This window comes from Callorhinus ursinus, unplaced genomic scaffold (genome assembly GCF_003265705.2).
Source record: "Callorhinus ursinus isolate GAN/ISIS: 27379988/994484 unplaced genomic scaffold, GSC_fseal_2.0 scaffold29, whole genome shotgun sequence".
Lineage (NCBI taxonomy): Eukaryota > Metazoa > Chordata > Mammalia > Carnivora > Otariidae > Callorhinus > Callorhinus ursinus.
In genome coordinates, this window is record NW_027397091.1 from 15,841,181 (window position 1) to 15,861,871 (window position 20,691).

Consider the following 20,691-nt stretch of genomic DNA (forward strand, 5'->3'; position numbering starts at 1 on the left):
TGCTCTGCATGCTTGTTTAAATGCTTGTTTCTTCCATGGTGTTTTCTGTGAGTATTCCAGTGGTATTTCCTGACAAACGGATGCATTATAGTTTGTTACCATATTGTATTCTGTGCGTTATTTTGTCATTTTTTTATTTCTCTAATAACTTCCATGCTTTTTTCAAGCCCAGCTAGTATCTTTAAAAATCATCATTATGAACTCTAGTTCTGACACTGACATCTTACTAATGTCCATATTAATTATGTCCCTGGCAGTTGGTACTGCCTCTTGTTCTTTTTGTTGAGGTGATTTATTTTTTATCTTGTCATTTTGTCCAGAGGAGAATAGATGAATGAGAGAACAAAATGTTAACAGGGTTAGAACGTCCCCAGAAAGTATACACTAAACAAATCAGAAAAGACCTGAAACCAGGGGAAAAGAAGGGGAAAGAAAGAAAAAAGAAAAAAAAAGATAAAGATAAAAAGAAACAAAAACAAAACAAAACCAGAATATAATCAAATATGATCAGGCTGGTGCATAGATCAGTGCCACACACTAGATTTTGGGCGTATTTTGGTCTGTTAGAAAAAAGTGCCTCCCAAAATTTTAAAGAAAGAAAAACTTATATATGTACAAAAATTATGGTTAATATGATGAAGGGATAGAATATGACTTCCAGAAAGTGGTCGCTTTTCTGTTCAGAGAGTTGTTGCTATTCTTTTCTTCAGTTGAGTTCGTAGGTGTTCTGAATGGTTTGATCCCTATCCAGCTGAATTCCTGGGACCAGACAAAATCCAGGTCTTCTACTCCTCTGCCGTCTTACTCCTCCCCCTCCCTGTTTAATTCTTGTAAGAACATGGAGGAGTAGCAGTTCTTCCAGGTACTCAGATGCTAAATGACTAAGACAGGATGTGAGCTCCAAAGTCCATGATCTTGGCATCATGGCTCAATGTACTTCATAACCACCCATGTGGTTCCCTCCTTGCCATGTGGTGTTGTCATGAGTCCTATGTGTCTCCTCTGCTGGACTCTAGGCTCCTGGAAGAGGGGGATCTCTCTTATCTTTCGTTCTTCAATTAATTGGCATTTTTGTATATTTCAGTATTGCATCTGTACATAGTAGGAACTCAATAAGTATTTTTAAATTAGATTGTTTAGATCTAGAAACAAAAAGCCCAAAAAAATTGTGGATGAGAAGGTGGATAATCATACTCACCAATAAACACCATGCTTTCTTCCTGCCATTTAGGGTATGTGTTTTTTTGAAATAGGAATTCTTGCCTTACTCCCCAAAACCATTTTCTTGAGAGGCATGTATCTGGTTTGTCTCCTGGATTCCAGTCAGGGCCCCATTCCAGCCACATGTAAGACCATCTCTTATTTAATTAATTAATTTGTTTTAAAAGTCTTACTGTCTCTCCTGAATTTGCTTAGGAATATGGAGAAAAGAACTGAGTTTCAGACTGAACATTCTTAGTTGTGGTCCATTCTCAAACAGCACATAACTTCTCTGTGATTTGATGGAATATTTGCATTTAAGAGAAGCATCTGTTAGTTTGGTTTCTGGAATGTGCTTTCACTCTCAACCCGTCCAGTCTGTCTCTCCCAGCTTCTAAAAATATGATCTTATTTTTACTCTCTTTTCAACTTGAGACGGACATTGAATACAGACATCATATACCATTTACACTCAGAAGCCTGTCAGCAGAGGCGCTTGGGGGAGAGCGTGTTTAATCTTGAGAAGGAAACAGAATGTATACACACCCAGCAAACTGAAATGTTTTACCTTGGCTCTGGCTTATACCACCTTCATGTGTGGTAGCAGCTACCAAGACTTAGCTATGAATCTCCATCATTGTCAGAGTCCTGTTGACGGGAATAATTGCTAAGGTTTTCCTGCTTTGTAGACTCTGGGCCCAGCCAAGTTACCAAGTCATCATTAGCCTAGGCTGCTGGTTTAGTTCTGTTTGCTGACTCCTCTTGGGGTAACTCTTTCATGACCGGTTTACTGGGGATAAAATCAAAAGTACAACCTTATTCTCTGTTGGTCTCTTGTCTTCTGCTGGTCCCTTCCATCCTCCCTCTTTGGTCTCTGGAGCATGACAGAGTCATCCCATCTCCTATCGGTCCTTGAAATGGCTTGGAGGTCAATGGATCAATCACTGGCAAAATCATCCTTTCTTAGGCTGTGAACCATATCATTGGCACATCTGGTCTTCTGCCTAAACATGACAGAAAGAATCATTGGCATCCTTAAGGACAGAAGTGCATGCTGTCTTGGGCTCTAGGGGTGTTGTCACTTGCTAGAGTGGCATGTCCCTAGTAGAGTCAGATAATTCAATAACTATCAATATCCTCCCCATACCCGGAAGCCAGACCCTATAACAAGAAAGTGTGCATGTGCTTTTCCCTCATATCGTCCTCCCTTTTTTTCTTCTCTCTTTCCCTTCCACTTCCTTTTTCTTTTTCCATGACTTCTAGGTTGAAAACTAAAAAGCCCACAGGCTCTCATGCTCCGCTGGTGGAGGTGCATTTGGTACGACCACTTCAGTATACTATTTAATTACATCGAATAAAGCAGCAACATCAATGCCTAAGAGTCCATGGCCTTTTTAGTTTTTATGTATAATATGATCCAGGAATTCCACTCCTAGGAATAAACCCAATAGGAATGTTTACCTTTGTGCATCAAGGGACATGTCCTAGAACATTCCTAGCAGTATTATTCATAAAAGCCCCCAAATAGAAATAACACAACTGTTTATCAGTGGTAGAATTGATGACTGATTTGAGTGATATGCACACAGAGCCATATAACAGCAATGAGAATAAACAAAATGCAACTATTTACAATAACATGAATGAATCACACAAGTGTATTGTTCAGCACAAGAATCCAGGCACAAAAGAGTGCATATATTTGTGGTGAGTCCAGTTACATAATGTTTGGAAACAAGAAACATTAATGTATAGTGTTAGAGGCAGGATAGGGAGTGGTCTGAGTCTGGAAGGAGCGAAAGAGAGCTTGGGCGTGGAGGCTGGCAATGCTCTGTTTCCTCATCTGGAAGCTGGCCCAGTGGTGTGTTCAGTCTGTGTGGGTTCATTAAGCCATACAGTAGTCATTTGTGCACTTTCCTGTGTATATGTGTCTTTCTTCCATGATTTTAAAAGATATGAAAAACAAAAATAGAAACCTCATGGAAACAGAGTCTATGTATGTGTTGTTTCTTTCCCCCAGACAAATTAGCTGTCCTCCGAGAGAGGAGTGATTGGCAAGCACCCCACTCACTCTCCAGACTTGGCAGGATCCTCTAGCCAGCGGGTCCCAGCTCCTTTCCCCTGTCCTCCACCCCAAACTCACATTTCCCTTTCTGTCTAATCCACATCACAGATGTACATCCGCCTCTCCTCCACATTTCCCCCTCTATCAGGATCCCAGGGGCTCTGGATCCATTCCCTAACTGCTGCCCCCTGTGGTTCGGGGCCTTAACCCCGCCAGACTGATGCATCAGTAGCTGTGGGTGCATATTGAGGGCCTAGAAGCAGAAACATAGCTCTCTCTATCTCTCCATATCCCTGTGCTATCGGAAATCCCCATATTACTTAACTCTTTTGGATGATGGCATTGAACATTCTTACTTAAATGTTAAAATGGAAGTGGCATATTTATACTATGTTATAATCCACCCATCAATCAAACTTTTCTTAAGGTTCCCTGTGAGCTAGAGGATCTTCAGCCAACACTTCTTTAGGCAAGGTCATCAGACATTTGACCCTAAAGTTTTGAAGAATGGACTGAACATTTTGTTTCCTTTTTGTGTTTAATAATTGTATTCTGTCCTTTCTTGACATAAATTGTGGGTACCAGAGATTTATCTAGTGTGGTGATTTTTCAAACTGCTTTTTTATCTGGTGAGTTCTTCAAATGCTATCTAAATTAGAAGCATGAGCACTTAAGACAGATTAGGGCAGAGTTTTTGATCCCTGGGGGTCTCTGTGTTCAGGTAAGTATCGGGGCCCTGCGGAGCTCACATTAAAACATCAGGTATCTTGAGTGAAATGACCTGCTTGAGGTCCCTCTGGCCAAAATGGCAGAGCCAGGTCAAGAATCCCCCTCCCAAACCAGGGCTCTTACACCTCTTTGTCATGGGAGGGGTTCTGGTTTCCTGTCTTGCCTCAGTGGCTGCAATTGGCATCTCCTTCTGTGTTTGAGTTTTAAGTTCTTGAAGGCTGGTCCCTCCTCAGATGTTTGTAATCTCTGTTTTAAGCCTAGAGAGCTTAAAATACACTAGAGCCAGGTGCTGGGAAATTAGGGCTTTCCTTGAGAAACTTGAGCATTGGCTTCAAAGTTCAGGGATCCTGGAGTAGGTTCTGCACAGATAGGGGACAGAAAGACGAAGGGAGCTTGGAATCTGAGAGAGTGATCCAGCCTTCCATCTTCTGAATTAGTTGCATTAGTTGGGTAAAATTGATGTACAGTGAGTTTCATCTTTGAATACACTATTTAATCCTTTAAAGTGTGTGTGTGTGTGTGTGTGTGTGTGTGTGTGTGTGTGGTCAAAGCCCCACTAGCCAAAGATCCAGGAACATTTTTCGAGGAACAAGGTCAGGTTTGTTTAACTTTCTACAGCAGGAGAAGGGGAAGACCCACACTGGGGGATTTGGGGGAATTGGGGAATTTCAGAAAGAGGAAATTGAGAGAGGCTTCCCATGGAATGTGAGGCTTGTTGGGTGATTCTAAAGATGGTTTAGGGAAGTGGAAGCTAGTTCTAGGTGGGATGAAGGAACAACCCTATTGTTGAGTGTCTTGGTAATTGTTATGCAGGAGGCAAAAAGATTAAAATGGGGCTAAAGTTGTCACTGGTAAAGGAACAAAGGTTAATTATTAGTTATTTTTGTGGTTGCAGTGTGTCTTTATCTCTAATAAGGTTTACATATGATTATGGAGAGGTCTTGTTTCTGTCTTGTTTCATTCAGTGTCTTTGTCTGAATATTATTTATATTCTGCAAAAGTTGTTTACACTCAGTTGGTAGCACTAGACCCTGTTTGCTGCTTAATGTCAACTGGAATGGCTGTTCTTTAAACACACACAACATACACATATAGTTATGTCCAGATCCATATTCATATTTATATAATGTGGGCATGTCATTAAATGATATAGTATATTTCCAAGTACCTGGAATGGTGTGTCTGAGAGACTGTCTTGCATAGAGGCTAATCACAGACAGACCTAGGGTTCTACTCTCTTAATGAAAGTTCTTCACCAAAGTCTCAACTTTCTCATCCATAAAATGGGAATAATAATACCTGTGACATAGATCTATAAGAAGTTAACAGGCATGTGCCTGCAAAATGATAGAAAATGTCTGGGAATAGTAATGAGCATACCCCTTTGATCCCTACGGCCATCTGTAAGGTGGGGACCTGGATGACTGGGCCAGAATTTTGGCAGGGCAGCCTGACACCAGAGCCTTGATCTTACAGTTGCTTCCTGGTACTTGGCAGGGAAGACAGACCCCTGTCTGAGATGTGTGTGTATCCAGATGAGGGCAAATCACTGCTCCCACCATGATAGGAAGGTCCAGTGTAGTCAGCTTGCCACAGGGTAGCTGACTGCTGCCATATTTAGCATTGGCTGGAGCCAAATGGAAGCCAGAGAGTTAAGGAAGTCATCAATGCTGTCCACACATGCCACTTTCTAAGGAGAGCCATTTGGAGAGGGTAGAGAGTCACACATTGGTTTAAAGTCCCCAAGTCCAAGGCCCCTGCTTTGAGATTTTCTAACTAGTCTGTGATCTTTTCACACTTCCATGCTCCTCTCCTGGCACAGTGGAGCCCTCTTAATGTTCTTTTCCATCTTGGTGGGGAAGTAAGATGTCCCCTGTCCTTTCCAGGAATATTTGCATTTTAACATTACTGTTTAAAGTGCTGCTGTGTCAAGCATGGCTCATTCCTTTGTGACCACAAAGTTGGACCTGTGGGAGCAGAGATCATTATTTGATTTGACTTCTTGACTTTTGAGAACCACACCTAGAGTAGCTGGCTTGCCTCCCAGGTGGATGCAGAAACCCCATGGAGTTTCACAGAGGAATTTGGGGAATGCCTGATTTGCAACAATTCTCAGAAAATTTCGATAAGATAAGCTAAGGAAGAAGAGCATATCATTGAAGTCTGGAAATCCTGGATTCAAAGCCAGGCTCTACCAAGTCCTAGAGGGTATGATTTTGGGCAAATTACAAACCCCCAGGGAGAGTCAGCTTTCTTCCTCTGTAAATTAGGAACAATTTAGAATGACCATCCCCCAACCCCAGGTTGTTAGGAATTTAAATTCGATCGTTCAGGTCTAACACAATAAGGTTCTAGTGGATGTCAGCTATGCTCCTTCGGTCCCACATACTGCCCCATGATGTACGAGACCCCACCAGTCATCTCTGCATCATCTTTGCCCCTTATCAAACTGCAGAGTCAATATCTTCTATGTCTGGTTAAGGGTCTCAGGGTTTGAGCCTCCCAAGAGGAAGCCAGACATAAAAAAATAGAAATGTTAGTAAAGCTGTGGTTTTTTGCCAGTGAAGCCCACCACACCAATCTGCAAAGATGTCGTTCATTGTTGTCAGGATGATGCAAGTAGTCTTTTTTTAAAATAGTTTTTTATTGTTATGTTAATCACCATACATTACATCATTAGTTCTTGATGTAGTGTTCCATGATTCATTGTTTGTGCATAACACCCAGTGGTCCATGCAGAACGTGCCCTCTTTAATACCCATCACCAGGCTAACCCATCCCCCCAACCCCCTCCCCTCTAGAACCCTCAGTTTGTTTCTCAGAGTCCATCGTCTCTGATGGTTCGTCTCCCCCTCCAACTTACTCCCCTTCATTCTTCCCCTCCTGCTATCTTCTTTTTCTTTTGCCTTAACATGTTGCATTATTTGTTTCAGAGGTACAGATCTGTGATTCAACAGTCTTGCACAATTCACAGCGCTCACCATAGCACATGCCATACCCAATGTCTATCACCCAGCCACCCCATCCCTCCCACCCCCCACCACTCCAGCAACACTGTTTGTTTCCTGAGATTAAGAATTCCTCATATCAGTGAGGTCATATGATACATGTCTTTCTCTGATTGACTTATTTCACTCAGCATAACACCCTCCAGTTCCATCCACGTCATTGCAAATGGCAAGATCTCATTCCTTTTGATGGCTGCATAATATTCCACTGTGTATATATACCACTTCTTCTTTATCCATTCATCTGTCGATGGACATCTTGGCTCTTTCCAGTTTGGCTATTGTGGACATTGCTGCTATAAACATTGGGGTGCATATACCCCTTCGGATCCCTACATTTGTATCTTTGTGGTAAATACCCAGTAATACAATTGCTGGATCGTATGGTAGCTCTATTTTCAACTGTTTGAGGAACCTCCATACTGTTTTCCAGAGGGGTTGCACCAGCTTGCATTCCCACCAACAGTGTAGGAGGGTTCCCCTTTCTCCGCATCCCTATCAACAAGGATGATGCAAGTAGTCTTAATGACATGGCAGGGACTCTGAGCAATGATTCTTAATAAAGCTTCCAGGGCTAGGGTCAACACCACCCACTGCTTGGGTTTATTCCTTTCCTTCCTGAGCTCAGTCATGCATATCCAAACTGTACTTGTGGTTCCTAAATCCATCTGAAGGGAGGATTGTTTCATGGGCATCTTGGCTTGTAGCTAAGACATGGGCCTACCTCCTCCAGCAAGAAAAACAGACCAAGGTGGAGAGCAAAGGCAAAGAACTGGTGTTCCTCAAGGAATATGAACCAGTGACTTGAAATAGCTTGAACCGAACAATTTATTTGTGTATCACTCACAGAATTTAGTAACATGCTAAGGGGATTGGTTCTGTGCCCCTTCTATAGGGTTAAATGACCACAAACTTGCTCTGCCGTGAACCTGTTTGATTAGCACAGCCTCATGGAGAGCTCTCTACTCTAAATATTTATAATTCTCATAGTAGGTTAAAAACTGCTACTATGCCTAACCAACCACCATCCCCTTCCTTTTTTCCTTGCTGGCAGAGGTATGCCTCCTCCTCTGCAGAAGGCCAGATACTCACTTTCCCAGATATCCTTTCACTTAGACTTGGGTATTGACCCAATCTTGACCAATGGAACCAGAGGAGCAGTCAGCTAAGGGTTTGGGAGAAGGATTTTCCTCAGTATTTGAAAAGTAGCACAGGGGAGGAAACACCCCTCTGCCTGCAATGGGACTATATACGTGAGGATGCAAAGTCAGCTATCCAGTGTCAGAGAAGGTAAAGCCGAGAGAATCAGAGAGCACATTGGAGTCTTGACATGAATGAACCAGCCTTGGGAGCTGCCTACCCCTGAATTTCCTGCTACCTGGGTCAATCCACACACTTTCAGTTGATTGTGGCAGACACTGTTATTTATATAAAAGTATTCACCCACATTCCTTGCTAAAAGAATCACCATTTTATTTATTTGGGAGGAGATTTTCTTAGCTTCTTTGCTGGGGAGTGAGGGGGGCATATATATTATCCTGAACAGCAGGATGTAGAGGGAAGCCTACCAGAAGGTTCTGAGAAATATTCTTCTTTTCTAATAGAGAAATATGTGAGCAGAAAGGTCTGCCACCCTCTTCCCCTTTGAAAACAGTTGTATGAGGTCACATTCCCTGAGACTATGGCCATTCTCTTAGGACCAGCAGATCAGAGAGAACCATAGAGGAGGCGCCAATGAGCTACTGAGCTGACCCCCAGCCATGTGCATTTAGGGTTTTCAATAAAAACCATTTAGTATTATTTAATTTGTAACCATGGTTGGGCATTTCCCTGGTAAAGAGGTATTGAATTGCTCAAGCTTAGCCCAGGGCCCTAGAGGGCTGGTGAGGAGGGAAGGGTAGATTTTAAGACTGATGCAGATTAGTTCTCAAGTCCAAACAAAAGGGATGCACACCATGTTCTTAGAGAGGAAAGGGGAACTAGAATGAACTAAAATACCTAGTCAAGTGACAGAACGGCCCCCTTGGTTAAGGGCTCTGAAACTCAAGGCTGCCTAGGACTGTGGTCTGGCCACGGAATGTGACACAACGTAGGGGACATCCCAAATGACCACTGGAATGGCTGAGGACAGGAAGACTGGGGTGGGGCTGGACACCTAGTGACCTGGAGACTGCATCATGAATGGTGGGAGAGGTTAGGCAGCTGTTGTCTCCAAGAGGCTGGACACAGCCATCTCTGAAGGAGTAGGGGAAAGTAGAGGTGAGTTTCAGTGATTTGCCGATGAAGGCTAAGTCAGTGACCATTTTATCACCCAAATCCACAGCCCTGGACTGTGCCTCCAGATTGGTATGGTTTGGGAAAATGATGGATGCCCCTGTGTTTATCTTCATCTCCCCCACTAGTTTGTAAACACCTTGGAGGCAGGAATTTTAGTGATGTTTCTGATTGCCCTGTGTGTGGGCATCAAGTACTTGATTTTTTAATTTAATTCAACAGATATTTATTGAGCCCATACTCTACCCCAGGCACTAGGCTGTGCACTGGGGATTCAGCAATGAACATTTGTTGCAAGGAGGCTTGTGTGTCAATGCAGGCCAACAGTTAACCCTTGGGGGTGTACCAGTGGGGCTTCTGCACTGATCTGTCTTGACCAGTAAAGGCCAGAAGAGGGGACCCTTTTGTAAGAGACTGTACCTGGGCACTGCCAAGAGTCTGAGGGGCCAGGTTCAGGACACCACCTAAGACCTAAGAGGGAGGCAGAGATGGAAACAGTACTCTTCCTGATTATTTCTGAGTGCTGTGCTTGGGGCTGGGTTTTGTTTTTTCTTTCTTCCCAAGGCATTATGCAAATTAGAAAATCACTCAGTCATGCTAATTGTGACATCATGAGACCTCTGTCAAATTACTGCAGTGCCTGTGCTCTGGGGAACACTGCCTTTTAAGTTGCAAAATGTCTTCTTTCACAATAATGAACAACTTTACCAACATAAGAATGCATCAGAGGGTTCCCAAGAAAATAGGCTCTTTCCCACAGGCAGTTTTCTGCCTCCTCCTTGCTCCCCACCCACCTTGGGCTAGAGTAATTATGGAATGATTGGATTTTCCCTAGCTGATGGAGATGGGGGGTGGAATTTCCTGAATATATGAACCAGAGCCTTAAATTGTACCAGTTTCTCAGTCCTTAAGCAATTGTGTCTGAAGAGCTGATTAAACAGTGCTGGGCATTGAGAAATACCCACATTCCTTTATCTCATCCTCCATTTTCTCAGCCTTTTACATTTATTAACTTCTGAGTTTGGTTGCTTTATAATAAATAGGAAAATCAGGAGTCTTTGTTTTCCCTCTTTCATTGCTTGTGGGTTTTCCCACGTGCAATGGGACGAGCCCAAATTTGCTACCAGGGATGAACTGGCAGAGGTTCTGGAGCTCTGGCATGATGTAGAGGACTTGTTAGTGTTTGGACCAGGAGCAAGTGAAGCTCTGAGGCTTGTGGGTATGACCTCCAAAGAGTCAGAGACAGAATTAACAATCCTGTAGTCTTATTTATCCGAGACCACATAATTTGTTTTTTAAGCTTCTCATGGAATTGCCTCCTATGAGTGACTGGCTACATTATTTTGGAATTACATCCTAATGTTTGAGGAAATCATCAAAAGGAATATATTTAATGGAAAACCACTTCTCTCCAATCATTAACTGTTCAGTCAAGAAGACTTTATTAAGCATTTTTTAGGTGCTGGTCAATGTCTGTATCCTGGAAAAAGTAGAAGGCAGATTGGCCAAGAGTATGGGGCCATGCTAAAATCAAAAACACAAGAAATGGTGAAGATGTGGAGAAAAAGGAACCCTCATGCACTGTTGGTGGGAATGCAAACTGGTGCACCCACTGTGGAAAACAGAATGAAGATTCCTCAAAAAATTAAAAATAGAGTTACCATATGGTCCAGTAATTCCACTACTGGATATTAACCAGAGAATATGAAAATGCTAATTTGAAAATATATGTACACCTTATGTTTATTGCAGCATTATTTACAATAGACAAAATATGGAAGCAGCCCAAGTGTCCACTGATAGATGAATGGATAAAGAAGATGTGGAATATATATACAATGGAATATTACTCAGCCATAAAAAAGAATGAAATCTTGCCATTTGCAACAATATGGATGGAGCTAGAGAGCACAATGTTAAGTGGAATAAGTCAGTCAGAGGAAGATAGATGCTACATAATTTCACTCACATGTGGAATTTTAGAAACAAAATAAACAAACAAAGATAAAAAGAGATAAGCCAAAAAACAGACTCTTAACTATAGAGAACAGGTTACCAGAGAGGAGGTAGGTGGGGGGATGGGTGAAATAGGTGAAGGGGATTAAAAAGGGCACTTGTCATGATGAATGCTGAGTAATGTAAAGAACTGTTGAATCACTGTATTTGTATACCTGAAATGAATGTAACATTGTACATTAACTATACTGGAATTTAGAAAAATTAATAATTTTTTAAATTTTTTGTTATGTTAATCACCATACATCATTAGTTTTTGATGTAGTGTTTCATGATTCATTGTTTGTGTATAACACCCAGTACTCCATGCAATACGTGTCCTCTTTAATACCCATCACCAGGCTAACCCATCCTCCCACCCCCTTCCCCTCTAGAACCTTCAGTTTATTTTTCAGAGTCCATCGTCTCTCATGGTTCGTCTTCCCCTCCAATTCCCCCCTTTTATTCTTCCCCTCCGGCTATCTTCTTCTTCTTCTTCTTTTTTTTTTTTTTTAACATATATTGTATTATTTGTTGCAGAGGTACAGATCTGTGATTCAACAGTCTTGCACAATTCACAGCACTCACCATAGCTCATACCTTCCCCAGTGTCTATCACCCAGCTACCCCATCCCTCCCACCCCCCACCACTCCAGCAACCCTCAGTTTGTTTCCTGAGATTAAGAATTCCTCATATCAGTGAGGTCATATGATACATGTCTTTCTCTGATTGACTTATTTCGCTCAGCATAACACCCTCCAGTTCCAACCACATCATTGCAAATGGCAAGATCTCATTCCTTTTGATGGCTGCATAATATTCCATTTATATATATAGCACATCTTCTTTATCCATTCATCTGTCGATGGACATCTTGGCTCTTTCCATAGTTCGGCTGTTGTGGACATTGCTGCTATAAACATCGGGGTGCACATACCTCTTTGGATCCCTACATTTGTATCTTTGGGGTAAATACCCAGTAGTGCAATTCCTGGGTCATATGGTAGCTCTATTTTCAACTTTTTGAGGGACCTCCATACTGTTTTCCAGAGTGGCTGCCCCAGCTTGCATTCCCACCAACAGTGTAGGAGGGTTCCCCTTTCTCCGCATTCCCGCCAACATCTGTCGTTTCCTGACTTGTTAATTTTAGCCATTCTGACTGGTGTGAGGTGGTATCTCATTGAGGTTTTGATTTGGATTTCCCTGATGCCGAGCGATGTTGAGCACTTTTTCATGTGTCTGTTGGCCATTTGGATGTCTTCTTTGCAGAAATGTCTGTTGATGTCTTCTGCCCATTTCTTGATTGGATCATTTGTTCTTTAAGTGTTGAGTTTGATAAGTTCTTTATAGATTTTGGATATTAGCCCTTTATCTGATATGTCATTTGCAAATATCTTCTCCCATTCTGTCGGTTGTCTTTTGGTTTTGTGGACTGTTTCTTTTGCTGTGCAAAAGCTTTTTATCTTGATGAAGTCCCAATAGTTCATTTTTTCCCTTGCTTCTTGCCTTTGGCGATGTTTCTGGGAAGAAGTTGCTGCGGCTGAGGTCGAAGAGGTGGCTGCCTGTGAGCTCCTTTAGGATTTTGATGGACTCCTGTCTCACATTCAACCATTTGGAGTCTATTTTTGTGTGTGGTGTAAGGAAATGGTCCAATTTGATTCTTCTGCATGTGGCTGTCCAATTTTCCCAACACCATTTGTTGAAGAGACTGGCTATTCCATTGGACATTCTTTCCTGCTTTGTCAAAGATGAGTTGACCATAGAGTTGAGGGTCTATTTCTGGGCTCTCGATTCTGTTCCATTGATCTATGTGTCTGTTTTTGTGCCAGTACCATACTGTCTTGATGATGACAGCTTTGTAATAGAGCTGGAAGTCTGGAATTGTGATGCCGCCAGCTTTGCTTTTCTTTTTCAACATTCCTCTGGCTATTTGGGGTCTTTTCTGGTTCCATACAAATTTTAGGATTATTTGCTCCATTTCTTTGAAAAAAGTTGATGGTATTTTGATGGGGATTGTATTGAATTGCTCTAGGTAGTTTTGACATCTTCACAATATTTGTTCTTCCAATCCATGAGCATGGAACGTTTTTCCATTTCTTTGTGTCTTCCTCTATTTCTTTCACGAGTATTTTATAGTTTTCTGAGTACAGATCCTTTGCCTCTTTGGTTAGATTGATTCCTAGGTATCTTATGGTTTTGGGTGCAATTGTAAATGGGATCGACTCTTTAATTTCTCTTCTTTCTCTCTTGCTGTTGGTGTATAGGAATGCCACTGATTTCTGTGCATTGATTTTCTATCCTGCCACTTTACTGAATTCCTGTATGAGTTCTAGCAGTTTTGGAGTGGAATCTTTTGGGTTTTCCACCTAAAGTATCATATCATCTGCAAAGAGTGAGAGTTTACTTTTTTGCTGATTCAGTTGCCATTTATTTCTTTTTGTTTTCTGATTGCTGTGGCTAGGATTTCTAATTCTATGTTGAATAGCAGCGGTGATAGTTGACATCCCTGCCACGTTCCTCACCTTAGGGAATAATTTTTTTTTAAAGGAAAAAAAAAAAAGGAGTACAGAGCCATGGAGTTAGACCACATGATTATGAATCTGCCCCACTACTTCTAGCTTGTGATCTTGGACAATTTAATTAATCTCTGTCCCCTCTCCTAATGACCCTCACTGCAGGGTGAAGGCTTCTAGATCCTGAGTCACCCCACAGAGAGGAAATGCTCAGAGAGCCATTGACTTGTATCACACTGTGGTGTGAGTTAGAAGGAAAATGGGTTGTTATGCTAAACCATTGGAATGTTAAGCTTTGTTTGCTATCACAGCAGACCCCTAGCTGACACTAGTTGTAATGGCCATTCTGGTTCTCCTGACCTTTGTGTATCTGCTGAGCACTCCTTCTCCAGGCCTCCCCACTGCCCTGATCCTGGCCCAACTATTAGCTTCAGTCCACCTCCTCTGCTGCTTTTCTCCTCTCTCTACACTTCTCTCCATTTCTCACTGCCGTGAGCACCCTGGGTCTCTTGTCCTACCATATCTTGGGTCTCTCTAAGCCAGGCAGACACTTAGTCACAGAAGTAATACTCAGAGGACAAGGTCAGAGTTGGGTAGGGTCAAGGAAACTCAAGGATCTACCCCACCTTCTGTCTCACAGCCTCTGAATCGAAAACCAGGCTTTCCCAGAAGAGGCAGACTTGTATACTCTATCCTACAATGTCATGAAACGTGGCAGTCTTGCATGGCAGAGCTAGCTCAAGGTGGAATGGCACCTTTTACAGCAACTTGTCTCTCCAGACCTTTTGAGATAGAAGAGTGTTCCTCAAAGTGTGTTTTAATAGACTGCTAGTCCCCCTATGTGTTCTGTGAAGAATGTGGGGGCAGAGTTAGCTTGGAGAATATCACACAAAGCATTCCCATCTTGAAATTTCCCATGCACACCAGCACACTAGGGTTTTGGTGAGTCCTGTGATAAAATCTCTTTAACACAGTTTAACCCAACTTGTTCCACACTTCCTCTCCTTTTGCTCATTAGCATTATTAGGAACAAATTTATAGAAATGATGAAAAGGAGCATTAATACTTATTCTCACAGCCCCTGACCTTCACAACATCAACTGGAGCTGTATTACAGGAATTCTATATTGATTGTTGGGACAGCAGAGAAAGTATAATTCTTTAAGTTTCCTATTTTAATTTGAGTGATTTTTTATAGTTTTACACTATTGTCTCTCAATGATGATTAATATTAAATCATGTAACTAAATTCAGTAATTACTAATAAAATGAAGCTATTTTTCTATTAATGTAAGAGTATCAAGGACTTTTCACTTGATGGGAGGGGATTACTTACTTTTATGCACCTAGTTGTACCTCACTTTTCACAAAAATCGGTTCTGAGAATACGTATAAATCGAACTTTTAAAAATAGCATCTCACTTTCTTATTGGTTTACATTATCAGTATTGCTTTCATCTTAGTTGATACCAATCTGCATTAACTAATTTTTTCTGTGTTTTGTCTGCCTAATGTTTTAATCCATTAGCTAATAATCAATAAACTGCTAAATGCACAAAAAACCTAGCACATAATCATTAAATAAATTATCATTCTCTACAGATGCCCTTTGTAGCTTTGGATACAGAACTTTCTATATTATAAACATTTAATAAATATTATCTAAATGAATAAGTAAATTTGTCCTTTAAATTTAGTGCCAAGTATACCTAAATATAGTAATATTTGAGCAAAACCTAAATTTATGTCTGCAGTCAGAAATGTATATCCTGGTTGGAAATCACTTCACATTTTAAGGAGAAGTGAGAATATATGCAGAAAGAGCAGAGATATAAAATTTTACTATGATTGCTAAAGAAGTTCTGGAAAGCAATTTTAAGTAGAAATGGCGTTATGTGGTCACGTTGGGGCAAGAAAAATGAATTTTACCAAGATTCTGTAGAGAGCAGAACAGGAAAGATAAGCTGCATTTCTCTGAAGCAATAAAACGTGCTGCAAATGTCCTATTTTAATCATTTTATTCTTTGTTAACTCTACATTGCACAATGCATCCTGTCCTCTGGTGTATTTGCGCAGCTCAGAAGCATTTGGGCAGGTCCTAGTGTCCATCAACAGCCTTCAATGTTGTGTGGCACCCTGCAGCACTGGCTTGCCCCAAGGTGGCCCTTCCTATCCACTGTTGACAAATACTGCCCCTCCAGGCAATTACTGTCTTCATGCAGGCTGGGAACCAGGGGAGGCATCATTAACTGCTTGTCCATGACATCTGGCCTGGGCAGGCATGCAGAGGCTCTCTCTTGCCCTGCTCTGCCCTGATCATCCAACATGGCCACTTCCTCCAGCCTCCATCATCTGAGGGAAATGGAAGGGATTCCCTGCTTGCACAGGCACCAGCAACGTGCTAGGTGGTTGGAAGGAGGTTGCTGCTGGTGGGTGCCATGTTACATGAGAGTTGCTTATCTAGATACAAAGTCTAGATTCAGGAGACGCACTAGAAACTAGAGGGACTAAAGACTCTTTATTTGGTTCAGGTATTTCTCCCCAATGACGAATGGAGGGATTCTTTTATTTTATTCCATTAGTATATAACATACATGATGTGCCTAAAGTGCATTTAAGAGTGTACGGCTCTGTAAACTTTACATGTTGTATTCTGTGAAGTCAGCTGGGGCTGCCATAATAAAGTACCACAGACTCGGTGGCTTAAACAGCAAGCATTTATTTCCCCACAGTTCTGGAGACTGAAAGTCCAAAATCAAGATGCTTACAAGGTCAGTGTCTAGTGCGGCTCTCTCCTTGGGCTGGAGATGGCCACCTTCTCACTGAGTCCTTGCAGGGACAGAGAGAAAGAGTGAGCCGATGGCATCTTTTCTTATAGGGATGCTGATCTTATTGGATCAGTGCCCCATCCTTCTGACCCCATTTAACCTTAACTGCTTCACAAAGGCCCTATCTCTGATATAGTCACATCATGGGGAGGTCTTCAAGATACGAATTTTTGGGGAAACACAATTCAGTCCATAGCACATGTGCATATGCCTGTGTAAACAAAACCCAAATCAAGATTCATAACCCTTCTAGCTACACAGAAGTTTGCTTAGTTCCCCCTCTGGCCAGTCACCCCCACAAGTAACCACTATGCTGACCTCTATCAGAATGGAATCACACCATATATGAACTTTTGTGCCTGGCTTCTTTCCTTCAACATTGTGTGTGTGAGATGCATCCATATCATTGGGTGTGTTCACAGTTTTTACTGATGTCTAGTATTTTGTTATATGATTATGCCCCAAGGTATGCATTCTCCTCTTGATAAACCTGATTTGAATTCTCTTACGTATGTCTTCTATTGAGCACAGACACACTTTCTTTTGGGTACATACTAAGAGTGGAATCACTGGGCCATAGAGTTAAGAATTGATTTAATTTAGTTCACTTAAACGTGTGAGTTGGCACGAGTGACTTTTAGCTATAAATAAAACACGAGTGTCCCAGTTTCACTCAATTGCAAGTATAAATGGAAGTTCATTAACATCGAGGAGACGTGATCCTTATAGACTGCCTGGCCTTGAACCTTTGCTCTCTCATTTAAGTCAGGCTACTTAAGACCTCTGTGCCTCAGTTTCCTCATGTAAAAGGTTGATAATGATAACAGTATCTACTTACCGATAGCAGTTTGTCTATTCGACGCCCAGAGATTGTTTTAACACTCCCTCTTTTAGATGACAAAATAGGTCCCAGTATCAGCCATGTTGTAATCAATAATAATCATTCATTCCTTAATTTGTTTTTCAGTTTTTAAAATAAGTAACAATTTAAAAAGAATTAAAATTCAGTTTTAAAGATGTTATTCAAATCTGATGAAATATTTCATGGGTGAACTAACATTTTCACTCATCAAACAGAGCTAGTGTATCTTAAATGCTGCACTCAGTTTCACTGTTTTAAGTTTTAGTCACAAATAAAAACCCCATCTGGTCACATAGAATTGAAGTGACTCATAGTCTGTCTCTTCACAATCACTGTGCTATCCTTTCTTTAGGATCTTCTGGCTACATTCAGACATGCAGGACCTTAGGAGTCAAAGAACAAACTGAGCCCCAAGCCCCAAGCCCCAAGAATTCCCAATGGTTACGAACTTAACTCTCAAAGTGAATGCACGTGGCTGAGTCTACAAGTGTCAGAGGCCAACTCTAACACTGGGAATTCTCCAAATTACTTTCTTTATGGAAAACAATGTTTATTAAAAGGCAAGTAATGAAAATGGGCTAATTTGAAGCTTATATGTACAATATTAAAACTCAGTGGCAATTATTTTGGACATAGAACAATATTTGGGGAGGAGTATTTTATCGCAGAAACTATTCAGAAGGGTAATAATTAAAAAGGAGATGAAGGGGGCCCCTGGGTAGCTCAGTCGGTTAAGCAACTGACTCTTGATTTCAGCTCAGGTCATGATCTCAGGGTCATGAGATCAAGTCCCTAGTTGGGCTCTATGCTCAGTGGGGAATCTGCTGGAGATTCTCTCTCTCCCTCTACCCTCCCCCCCACTCTCCTTCTGTCAAAAAAGAAGAAGAAGATAAACTTTTGGTTGGTGTTCTTTCTACTATAACAGTCTTTTCTGATAACGCATCTGCTTAATTTTGTGCACCTGGGGCAGAGTGCTCCATCGTTGTGTTCCTGGGACTCTACTTTCTCCCAGGGCCACTGAGAGTCATTCAACAAATATTTACTGAGCACAACAATGTGTAAGGTACCACTCCTGACACTGAGGCCAGAGAAGTGGATGAGTAAGTGCTCCTGACCTCAAGGAACTTAGGTTCTGGGGAGTAAAGAGAAGATAGTAAAAAGTACATGAATAATTACATCATATATCAGGACTGATAATGTGGTAAACACTAATAAAACAGGTTAAGGAGGACAGAGAGAAATGGGTGATTGTCTAGTTTTTGATGGATGATCAGGGAAGGCCTCTCTGAAGAAGTGACATGTGGACCACATGGACTTCCAGGTAGACAGAGGCCCAGGCTGAGGGCCCAGGAAGTGCCAAGCCCTAGGGGGAAGTGTCTTGGGGACAGCAAAGAGGCCCATATGGCTGGACTTGGGTCAGAGGAGAGAGAAGTGGGAGATAAAATCATGGAAGCAGGACTGGGCCATGGGGCAAGTCCTTGCCGGCACAGGGGGATGTTGAATGCTGCTCTGAGGGAGATGGGAACTCGGGGGCTGAGATAGGAGCAGAGGAAGGACATGCTCTGAAACGTGTTAGCAGAATCATTCTGGCTGCTGTGTTGAAGATAGATGCATGGCTAGATGAGGGGTGAGGTCAAGGGCAGAAACAGATGTCTCTTGGCAACAGCCCAAGAATGACGAAGGGAGATGAAGGTAGCTTGGACCAGGAACCAAGGATGTGGATGGGAGAAGTAGATTTGCTGGGGAGTGTGTGTGTGTGTGTGTGTGTATGTGTATGTGTGTGTATGATCATCTATGAGAGTTTTGACCTTGCTTCTGGAAGGATGAAGGCACCATTGACTGATCTGAGGAATACCAGAATAACACGGAGGAGCAAGCATAGAAAAAAATCACAGGGTCTGCTGGACATGCTTGGTTTGAAGTACCTATTAGCTATCCCAGCAGGGCATCTCTGGGCTGGAGGTAAGATCCTAGCTGTAGTCAGTTTATATGCTGTGTGTAAAGCCCTGGGACAAGCAGAGGACATCTCATAAGTAATGAGAAGGAGGGGCCCCAATGTTTAGAGAATTAGGGAAGGGAGGAGGATCCAATCAAGAAGCAGCCAAGAGAGGAAGCCATCCCAGAAGCTTTGTGGAGGAGGAAGGAAAGGTCCTGTGTCGGGTGCTAATGGGGCAGAAGGAAGGAGCTGAGAACTGACCACAGGGTCCCTGAGGACTAAACAAGGTGGTGCACCTGGGACAGGGCCCAGCCCACGAGAGCACTCAGTGATCATCACCATCCCCAGTATAGCCTGATGACTTTATGGTTCTTAACATTTTAAGAACTGTTAGTATAATAATGTTTCTCTTATTGTTTACAAATCTTGGGATGTCAGAAGGATGCTGTATCTTAGGGGGATGATTAAAGCCTTTCTACCATTTGAACAGGAGAGAAGAATTTGGATAATTCTTTATCATGATTATTTCTAGTGGCTTTCATGCACTGTCAGGGCCCCACTCTGTCCAAGTACAGCAGCTGGGATTCTGTGTTGCTGGTATGTTGTTTAGCTCTTCTGTGTCCTCTATGTAAGCACATCATATGAGCACATTTCTATGCTCTTTATGGTTTTGTATTGAATGTGGTGATGATGCATCTACCTTAACAAACTGCAAAGTGCACCTGTTTCTCCTCTTTCCCTTGGCTGCCTCTTCTCAGCACTGATTTCTCCTGCCAGATGAGTATGTTCATTTGTTTGAGGACACACATGTAGCCCCAAAGAAAAAAAATACCCAGGTGTCAATGGTGCATATCACACAAATACTCCAGGGGCAATGTCCTTGGATGGTCTAGGCCCCTTGTTTGGGGTGATGAAGAGCTGCTCCTGATACCTCACACCTGGACCTGCATCCTCCAGGCACAGAGAACAGTGGACAGCAGGCTGGTCACTTACCTCCATTAGCTGGGGGCGGCAGGTGGCATCTTGGTGTGAGGGTATAGTCACACTTTGTTGCTCTTTCTTCTTCTTGTGAACGCTACATGTTACACTGTTTGGCTCTTTCTGCTCCCCCAACTAGCCTTCTGGCCGCTGCCATGCTCAACAGTGTCTCCACTGTTGCATCTTTAGGACAAAGAAGACAGATGAATCCATATCCCCTCGAGCCCTGGGACAACCTGGACTCTTGAAGACAGCCTTTGGAAACAAACAATTGACTTCATGGCTAAGTATAAATTGGCTGC

The 20,691-nt window shown here is 42.2% G+C and overlaps 1 long non-coding RNA gene across 1 annotated transcript in view; it reads right to left on the minus strand.

Annotated features, from left to right (window-relative positions):
- Positions 1–1,706: 1,706 nt before the first annotated feature.
- LOC112828094 (uncharacterized) overlaps positions 1,707–20,691 on the minus strand; it is a 32,511-nt gene continuing 13,526 nt past the window's right edge. The window contains exon 3 of the long non-coding RNA XR_012374122.1: positions 1,707–2,204. This is a non-coding gene — a long non-coding RNA (uncharacterized lncRNA). The remainder of the gene's footprint in view (positions 2,205–20,691) is intronic.